The sequence below is a fragment of the Panicum virgatum genome, chromosome 1N (genome assembly GCF_016808335.1).
Source record: "Panicum virgatum strain AP13 chromosome 1N, P.virgatum_v5, whole genome shotgun sequence".
NCBI classification, from domain to species: Eukaryota; Viridiplantae; Streptophyta; class Magnoliopsida; order Poales; family Poaceae; genus Panicum; species Panicum virgatum.
In genome coordinates, this window is record NC_053145.1 from 49,199,767 (window position 1) to 49,210,067 (window position 10,301).

Sequence of the window (10,301 nt, forward strand, 5' to 3'; positions counted from 1 at the left end):
GATTGGTAGCTCAAGGCTTCACTCAAGTCGAAGGTTTGGATTTCGGTGAAACATTTGCTCCCGTTGCTAGATTAGAAGCTATTAGAATTTTATTAGCTTATGCTTGCTCTCATAACATTAAACTTTTTCAAATGGATGTGAAAAGTGCTTTCTTGAATGGCAAGATTAGTGAACTTGTTTTTGTTGAGCAACCTCCCGGTTTTGAAGATCCCAAGAAGCCAAATCATGTATACAATCTCTCTAAAGCTCTTTATGGTCTTAAGCAAGCTCCACGAGCTTGGTATGAAAGATTGAGGGATTTTCTTATTTCTAAGGGCTTCAAAATTGGTAAGGTTGATACTACTTTGTTCACTAAAGATATTGGTAAAGATTTGTTTGTTTGTCAAATTTATGTTGATGATATTATCTTTGGTTCAACAATCCCAAGCTTTTGTGAGGAATTTGGTGAAATGATGTCTAGGGAATTTGAGATGTCCATGATTGGTGAATTGAGTTTCTTTCTTGGACTTCAAATCAAGCAACTCAAGGAAGGCACCTTTGTGTGTCAATCAAAATATGTGAAGGATATCTTGAAGAAATTTGGTATGGAAGATGCAAAACCAATCAAGACTCCTATGGCCACAAATGGGCATCTCGACCTAGATGAGGGAGGTAACCCGGTTGACCAAAAGCTTTACCATTCTATGATTGGTAGTTTGCTTTATTTGACCGCATCTAGGCCCGACATCATGTTTAGTGTTTGCATGTGTGCACGATTTCAAGCCGCACCTAGAGAATGTCATTTGACCGCCGTCAAAAGGATCTTGAGATACTTGAAATATTCTCCTAATATTGGTTTGTGGTATCCCAAGGGTGCTCATTTTGATTTGGTTGGATTCTCGGATTCGGATTATGCGGGGCGCAAGGTTGATAGGAAAAGCACCTCCGGTGGTTGTCAATTTCTTGGAAGATCTCTTGTATCATGGTCATCAAAGAAGCAAAATTCCGTGGCTCTTTCAACCGCCGAAGCGGAATATATCTCGGCCGGAAGTTGTTGTGCACAATTGTTATGGATGAAGCAAACTCTTCTAGATTATGGTGTGAAATTTGATGAAATTCTCTTGTTGTGTGATAATGAAAGTGCCGTGAAGATTGCCTCTAATCCGGTTCAACATTCAAGAGCCAAGCATATTGATATCCGCCATCATTTTCTTAGAGATCATGTGAACAAGGGTGATATCAAGATTGATAGTATTGGCACGGATGATCAATTAGCCGATATATTTACCAAGCCTTTGGATGAATCTCGGTTTTGCAAGTTGAGAAATGAGTTAAATATCATTGACTTCTCAAATGTGGCTTGAAAACTAGCACATGTGGTATATGGTTCTTTCATGCTCTCCTTGCTCATATGAGTCTTTTGAAGGTTTTCATGCAATATTTGAGATTTTTGGATTTTTATATGAGCAATGATCCCAAATCGGAGTTGGAATTGAGAAAATTGGCACAATTCTGGACAGTCTGAAATTTGGTACTGCTGACAGTCCGCGGGTATGGGGCGGACAGTCCGCCAAAGGACCACGGACGGTCCGCCTGTGCTGGGCAGTTTTTTATCAGAGGCAGTTTCAGTCGGTTGGCAGTGTAAAAAATTTTCAACGGCGGACGGTCCGCCAGGATATCGCGGACAGTCCGCGACTGGACAGAAAAGTGGGGTCGGCCAGACTTGACTTATATTGGATGTCCCTCTCACTCTCCCCCACCGAACCGCACATATCCTCCAAAAGGCTCTCTCTCTTTCTCTCTCAAGCACGTGGGGGAGACAACAAGGTCAAGCCTTTTTGGAGTGGTTCCCGGACGGTCCGAGAGCATCCCCGGACTCTTCTCAAGATTGTGCATCATGTCCTCTCGGTATTTCGATGAATCCCTAACTCTTGTTCTTGGATTTCTTTATTGGAATGAGTTAGGGTTAGATGCTCTGATCTATTTTTGGACCATGGTTTCTTGAAGATACTTTGGGGATCTTATTCTTAGTGATGAGGAGATGCAATAGCTAAAATTTGGTTGGTGGATTTGAATCGAAACTCAAAATATGGGCGAATCAAAGATGAGGGCAATTTTGTGTTCCTGCTTATAACAGATAGGTCGCGGACAGTCCGCCTGCTGGACGCGGACGGTCCGCCGTGGTAGTTCATGAACCGCGGACGGTCCGCGTTCAGAAGTGCGGACGGTCCGCTTGTCTCAGATTTTTCAGAAATGCTGAATTGACTTATATCATTATGGATTGATCCTATTACTTTAGCAATTGTTCTTATGGTTAAATCTTGAACTCAGGCCACCCCGGAAGATCATCAAGGCCACAGCTACTAAAATCAAGAAGGCAATGACTTCTAAAAGACAAAGAGACAGTGATGACTCGGATGATGTGGACTATGCTCCAAATGTCAGTGAGATGGCTGCTGCATCTTCAGTGGGAGATGTTGGTGATGAGTCTTCAGAGGAAGATACTGAGGGGGTTGACAATGATGTTACAGATTTGATGGGGCTAGATCTACCTAGCCGACAGTGGACTGCAGAGAGCTATGCAAATGCAAGAGCAGTGGATCAGTTTAGCTAGCCTCGTGACACCAACATTCTCTTCTTCAAAACCGAGGTACAAAAAGATGTTTACTTTGGTCATCTAATTAAGAAAAATGTATTCAAACATCAGACCATTGACCTAGGCTATATGAGACAACATCAAGTCATGTCTGATCTAGTGGATAGATTTCAGCAAATGGGGTTAGCTAATTTTCTGTAGCATAGGTGTGATTGGAATGAAACTGTGATACGCCAGTTCTATGCCACTCTAGAGATCAATATGGTTGAGGAAACATTTAGGTGGACAACTGGCAAAAGAACCTATGGTGCTACATTTGCACAGTTTGCTGAGGCAAATGAATTGGATTATAATTTCATCACTAGTGAGCAAAGTATGAATATTGTGTTAGAAAACCCTCTAGATGAGAATGACTATCCCATGTTCTATGAGCCTGCACATCTTGGAATTGCTAGAACTTTTGGGGGCACTCAGGGTCTGAGGCATCATCCTGCACTGATCAATAAGATTGCTAGAGTCACATTCATGCCTAAGAGTGGCAACAAGGACAAGATTAGAGGACACTATTGGAATGTGATATCTCATGTCATGAATGGAAATAGGATAAATGTCATTGCTCTCATCATGGATCAGCTTGCAGATCTGAGGCTTAACATGGAGATGAACTTGTATTTTGCTCCATACATTATGTCCATCATCAAGGTTAAGACTAGCTTTAGAGGGTTATGTGAAAGCAAGCACACTCCTTTCAGGCCATTTAAGAATGACAATGCTTTTCTTTTGAGGCCTCTGACTCCTTTCCCTGGAGATGATATGGATGCTGATGCACAGGGGAATGATGATGATAGTGATGATGATGCTCACATGGGAGCAGCTGCAGCTCAGCATGCCATGCCACCACCGCACCCTCCAGCACAGCAGCAGTGGGCTCCTCCATCTGGCTATTTTGACCCATACTTTGCATCCATGCAGGAGAGCATGTCCTCTCAGATTGCGGGGTTGGCTAATCAGATGCAGAATCAGATGAACCTCAACTTTCAGAACATGCAGCAGCAGATGCTTCAGCCCATGATGGCTCAGATGCAGGGGTTTCATGAGAGTTTACACTCAGATATAGCAGCACTTGACTCACGCTTTGAGGATTTGCCCTCTTCTGAGCAGTTTGAGCAGCTTGAGCAGAGGCAGGAGCAGCTAGAGCAGAGATTTGATTCTTTCAGCACAGCCTTCACAGGGGTCAGGAAAGGGGAACTACACGACGCACGACGAGTTCGAAGCCAAAACTTACCAGAGAAATATACCCCGGCTCGGGGCGCATCTTGATCCTCCAAAGATCCGCGGGATTTTGGGGAAACTCCGCCACCGCGTACTTCGCCCTCCGGGCGGCGTTGGTGTGGGAGAGAAGCTTGCTCGATGTCCTCGAGCCTTCAACCTTGCTCCCGGGGGTGAGCTCGAAAATCGGCAGGGCCCTTTCCACGAGAGGGATAACCCTCTGCCGGTGGAAGTTCGCGATGACGGCCGCTGCCATCAGCCCCTTCTTCGCCAGACGCACCAGCGCGTCGGTGAGGCCCTCGAGCTTGGCCTGTTGCGCTGGGGGCGACACCTGAAAGCATCTAGGCCCCTAATTCGAGTTTTGGTAATTAATGACAACTGTTTGTGGATTAACGATTTTATTTGAGATGATGAGTATAGGTTGATCCACGGATGAAAGAGATTTGGTTGTGAACGTATGGAGTTTTGGAGATGATGAGCAAAGCTCGGGCTCAAGGCAAAGGTATAAAATAGGGCTTTTGCATTTTACCGGTCACAAGGCGTTTAGTGGATGAAAAGTGACCGGATTTGTTGGATAGATAGCCGTACTATCAAGAGGGGTTGTGTACTCATGCTTGACGGGTCTTTAGTGCCATTTTGCTCAAAATGTCTAGTTGCATGCATGAGGGCTAACGGCGTTTTGAAAAGATTTGAAATAGACTAAGTTTGAGAGCTGACTGAGTAACGGCGGACAGTCCGCACCAGAGGGGCGGACAGTCCGCGCCCGTTCCAGAGAGCTTGCAGAGTCTCTGGTGGGCTCGCGGACGGTCCGGCCCAGGTGGGCGGACGGTCCGCCACTGTTTTTCAAATGTGTACCAGAAAGGGTGTCTGTCTTGTGTGAGCTTCAAAGTTGAACTGCGGACAGTCCGCCCATGGGGCGCGGACGGTCCGCCGGCTAATCTCAGGTTTGTACCAGAGAGGATGTTTCTCTGGTTTGGGATCAAAAGTTAAACTGCGGACGGTCCGCTGCTGAGGCGCGGACGGTCCGCAGGCTAATCTCAAAGTTGTTCCAGAGACGATGTTAGTCTCTGGTGGTGTGGAACTCTTAACTGCGGACGGTCCGCCACTGGGGCGCGGACGGTCCGCCAGGGCTTAACGGCTAGTTCTGACATGCATTTATTGCACTCTGACTCACTGGTTTATAACGGCGGACAGTCCGGTTTTTGAAACGCGGACGGTCCGCGACTTCGCAGAAAAGAGTGTAACGGCTAGTTTTTTGAGGGGTGTCTATATATACCCAATGCCCGGCCATTGGGTGTCTCTCTTGGCCATTTTGGATAGCAATCTTGACACATTAGAGCTGAGGCATCCCTCTCTCACACACACTTGCTTAGAGATTACATTCTTGAGAGTGTGAGAGCTTCCTAGTGTATTGCATCAAGAGTTTGAGCTTTGTGGCATTAGGAAAACTTCAAGCAAGCGTCATCAACTTGTTACTCTTGGGAGTTGCCGCTCCCTAGACGGCTTGGAGAAGTGGATTTCGTGGAGCTCCTCCAAGGAGATTGTTGAGGAGCCCCGATTTCGGTTGTGAGAGGTTTTGTGCTCACCTCACCGGAGTGGTGAAGAGCAACTCTAGTGGAATCGAGGTGTGGAGCGGTTCCTTGATTCTAGCCGGCTCAAGATCAAGAGGTTCTTGATAGAGGAGCGGTTGATTCTTGGAATCCACCTCAACGTGGATTAGGGGTGACCGGCAAGTCATCGACACCACGGGATAATTTCTTGTGTCAAGCTTGGTTACTTCTCTTGCTCACTTTAATACTTGCTTTTACTTTGAGCAATTTACTTTACTAGAGCTTGACTTGTCTCTTGTCACCTTAGGTTGCAAACCCATCTAGAGATAGTAATAGCATGACATAGGGCTTTTCCTTTGTTTCTAATTAAATTTCTCTAGTGTTGTTGGCTTTAGATTTTAAACCGCCTATTCACCCCCCCTCTAGTCGGTGTTCTTGATCCTACAACACCCCCCAGTCCCACTTCGGTGGTCGCTCCCGGAGAACTTTGTTAGTGAACGCCGGAAGCGCGCCCTTGTGGTTCCGAAGGTAGAACCACCCTCGGCTCCACCCGGCGTTGTTCGTCGTCATCTTGCTCGATATGTAAAAGTTCCTCCGGGTCAGGCGGGCGTGGAGCGTCAGGCCACCGGCGCACGCGTACCGCCTCGGCTGGTTCCGCGCGTTCTCGACGAAGAGTTCGCCGCGGAACAGATGGATCCAGAGGTCCCAGTGGGCTTCGATGCCGAGGTACCCCTCGCAGACGGCGGCGAAGACCGCCGCCTGCGAGATGGAGTTGGGGCTGAAATTGTGCAGCTCCACCCCGTAGTACTCGCATAAGGCCGGCATGAACCCGCTGATGGGAATGCCGAAGCCTCGCTCGTGGAGGCGCACGAAGCTCACAACATAGCCTTGCGGGGGCTTCGGCTCGGTCTCGTCCGGGTGCGGGGAAATCCACGCCGGCGCCCCCAAGTTGGGGTTCCGCGGCAGCAGCCGGTCGGCGACCAGCTGCTCCAGGACCGCCACGGTGGCGGAGGACTTCCCCCACGGCAAGGGCTCCTGGATGTCCGACATGTCTTCAATTCGAGGGGGAATGTGGGAGCGAAAGCTCTGGATGGCTAAGGTGTTTTTTCTCCCTTCTCTATCTCTCTCTCTTTCTCCTTTCTCTTCTTCCTTCCGCTCTTGGCTGCGGGCTCAGGATGCAGGGGAGGCGGAGAAGGCGAAGCAGCATGAAGGCAAATGGCCAGGTGAACCCAGAACCTCCCCTTTCCCTTCATATTTATTCACCTTGACGGGCGCATCCGAAGCCTGGCCCAAATCTACCGCATCGAATGCGGTAGATTTTGCTATCACCGACGGATGGGCCCCACGACCGCGGAGTCTCCCACGCGCGCACGCGGCAATAAATGCGGCACGGTAACCGGCGGGCGCGGCGCGACTATTGCGCTATCCCATCCGTCAGCCGCCGCCCACGCCGCTTCGTCTGCCCGAGGCGGACGCCTGAAAAGGCGCGCCCGCACCGTGCCGCACAAATCGGGCCACGTCGCCCGCTACCGGCGGAAGACTCGCGCGCGCGTGGCTCGCGGCTCTGCGATGTTTTCAGATCACGACGAAATATTCCTTCATAGGGTCTCTTTACCCTCGAAGGAATCGCATTTCGAGGCCTTACTGATCAGGGGGTCGAAGCCTGGCCCTTCAGGGGGTTTGACAGGCGCCCTAGATCACCAGAGTCAGGGACTGCAGGGATGTGCCGTACAAGCTACCCTCGAACGCGGAGTTCGAGACATCCTACGCAGTGTTCAAGGCCAGTCGAGGGTGCCTAGAAGGGGGATCCCATCGAGGGAGAGCATCGAGCCCTCGAACCCTACCGAATGGGTTCGAGCCCCACCTAGCAAACCCTCGCGAGCGCTTTATAGGACGTGTCTATGGACCACGAGCCAACCCCTATCGAACGGGGCACGGACGTCCGCTTGAACAACCCGCTAATAGCTCACTGAAGCAGCCATAGCTCGCGCCCCGGGCATGGGTAGCATGGTGCGCTTCACCCCTCCTCCCTGCAGAAAGGCGACGAGGGTCGTAATCAAAGTCGAGGGTTCCCCTGAACGCCTTCACACGGGCCTGGGCTCGGGGGGCTCCCCGCACACCACGGTTCAAACCACACCCTCGAATAAGTCGACGACCGTCCATTGTGAAGCTCCACGTGTCTAACCAAACCCTCCGCTGTTGACGTGCGCTCTCCTGAAGGTTAAGCTGAGCGCCGGGCCACTGTACCAGCACTAAGAGTGCCGAGGCCGGCTGAAAGAGTGCCGATGCCGGCTGAAAGAGTTGCTGGACGGCCGCCCCAGTAAAGCTACCCAGTGGGACAACGTTCATAAGCCCTTGGGCGAGCACAAACTCTCCCCCAAGGTCTCGGGGGCTACACCCGCGGGTGCGCTGACGCGCCCCCGCGAAGGTGACTTCACACATATTCGAGGGTCGTAATTCTATGTACACCCCTATACCCTCGGTAATCCTCCCCGCAGAGGAGAAAGGGAACTTTATTGCTCAAATGCGGATAAAGATTACAAACGGTTACCGGCGCAAAGCCATCGAAAGATACAAACATGTTGCCACCTACGTGGCAATTTTCCCTGTCTTGGGGAGGAGCGAGCGACGAAGAAAGGCACCGAGCCCCTAGCTGACGCAGCAGCGAGGCTGCTAGGGATGCGAGGAATAGCCCCCCAGACCACACGAGTCCAGCGGGACGCTTTCCTCGCAAGTCTTCTTCTAGCGTCTCCTCCACCGAAGACCATGCGGGGGGTCGAGCTGGCGGACAGTGCCCTCCGCACCGTCTCCCCGAGGGCAACCTCGTCGCTTGGGGGGACGATGCAAAGAACAGCCGCCCAACCTGGCACTAACGCCATGGTCAGGCGCCTCCATCCCCCTTCAGGCTAGGGGACATCGCAGAAGCATGACCCCACGGGCCCAATGCTCTTCTGCTGATCCCACTGAGCCTGGGGGATGGAGCGCACGCCCACTCCGGTCTTCCCCTACCGCTCGCAAGCATTCTTCTAGCGCCAAAAGCCTAAAAAAGCCAGGCCACCCCATCTGGGGGCCGGTCACAAAAAGGCAAAGGAAACATTACATGATTTAGGCAATGCTGGAAGAAAGAGTTGGGAGGTTGGAGAGGAAAGGGAACCCCATGACCCCTATTTATAGTTACGCCGGGCACAAAGCTTCAAGCTTGGCGAAGAGCGGAGGCTCGTGTCACTTGTGGCGACACGGCACTCCACGAGCAAAGAAGGTCCTCGGTCACCGCGCCGAGACACGACCGAACGAAATAAAGCAGAGCTGAGCCCCTGGACGCCAAGCGGTGCAGCATCGGCTCTGGCCGGCTGCCCTCAAACGGCGTGCCGCAAGGCGACCGGGAACGCCGGGGCCAAGGCCCTATGTGCGGGACAGCGCGACGAAAGCGCCAGCTGCCAAGCAGCGGGCGCCACCGTCGCCCTGGCCCCCCTCAGCACGCGGACACGTCTTGTCCTTTAAACAAACAAACAAAGAGGCGCGTGCCTCGAAGTACTCCCCCCACGGGCGTACTATCCCGACCGGCGTGTTGTCACATCCGCCGGGCTGGTGCTCAGGCGCGTCTGGCGGGTGCACGGCATTGACTGATCACGTCAAAAGGGAAATCCCCGAATTACCCTTTGGCCGAACCCACTGATTCAACCAAAGCCTCGGGGGCTACTGTCGGGTATCACAATTAGGGACGCCCTAATTGGGGTACTAAGACCGCTTTTAAAAACACAAACACCTGTTAAGGCAACTAGGCCCACGGCCTCCTTCCAATCTGGAAGAAAGGAAATGACTCAATGAAGCCCAGCACGCGGCCCATTCACATCCCCCTCGAACCCGCGGAACGATCTCCGCCTCGCTCGAGGGTCCCTCTCGGGCCCGCTGGACAATCTCCGCCTCGCTCGAGGGTAGTGGATCTACCCTCGAGCGGGTGACTCATTTTCCGCCTCGCTCGAGGGCTCCCTTCGGGACCCTCGATCACGCAATGCACCTCCGCCTCGCTCGAGGGTAGCGGATCTACCCTCGAGCGGTGACTCATCTCCGCCTCGCTCGAGGCCGTCTCTCAGCACAAGGGTCAAACGGCCCCGCCGCCCAACCGACCGCCGTACGAAGGCATTAAAGGCCAGCCACTCCGCCACGGCTCAAAGGACGGGCGGCGTCAGGCCACCACTCCCACAGTGGATGTGACCGGGGTCCCATCCGCTGACTTCGGTCACCGCTCCGCTGCCCTAGTTGCTGTAGCGGCACTGTGGGACATGCAACGCGAGACAAGACGGGCCTGGCACGGCCCCCGTTCCTGTTCTGCCGACACCGACCATCCGGACTCACCTCCCACTGGGGAAGGGGTCCGGTAACGTCACGTGTCCTCCCAAACGGAGCGCTCAGCGTACACGGACGGGCCTCGGACCTCCCCTTTTTAGGAGCCCGGGACCTCCACGTGTCCCCCGGACCTTCTAGTGCACACGACCGCACTCCGACCAGGGGGTCCGGGGCCGTCCCGCGCCATTTCTACCACCGGGACACTACTGGATGACCGGCGTCATCTTCGCTGTACCAAGGACGAAATTCGGGACGACAGCGACGCACGCCGCCTTCCCACAGTGTACTTCCTACAGTGTCCGACCACTGTACCCGACGATTCAGGGGAGGGCGGCGACTTCCATGCCCCACTCATGTACGCCGCCCCTCCTTGTGACTATAAAAGGAGGGGGCGGGCTTCCTTTAGCCGGGGCTGCTGGACTCTAGTCTGCTTGGTCTCTCTGGCTTCTCTCTTCAAGAGGACATTCAGGGACTACTGAGCACTCATCTCAACCGACTCCACTCCTAGCTGAGACTTAGGAGTTTCTCTCCCTCTCTCGCCTTGCTTGTACCCCCTACTA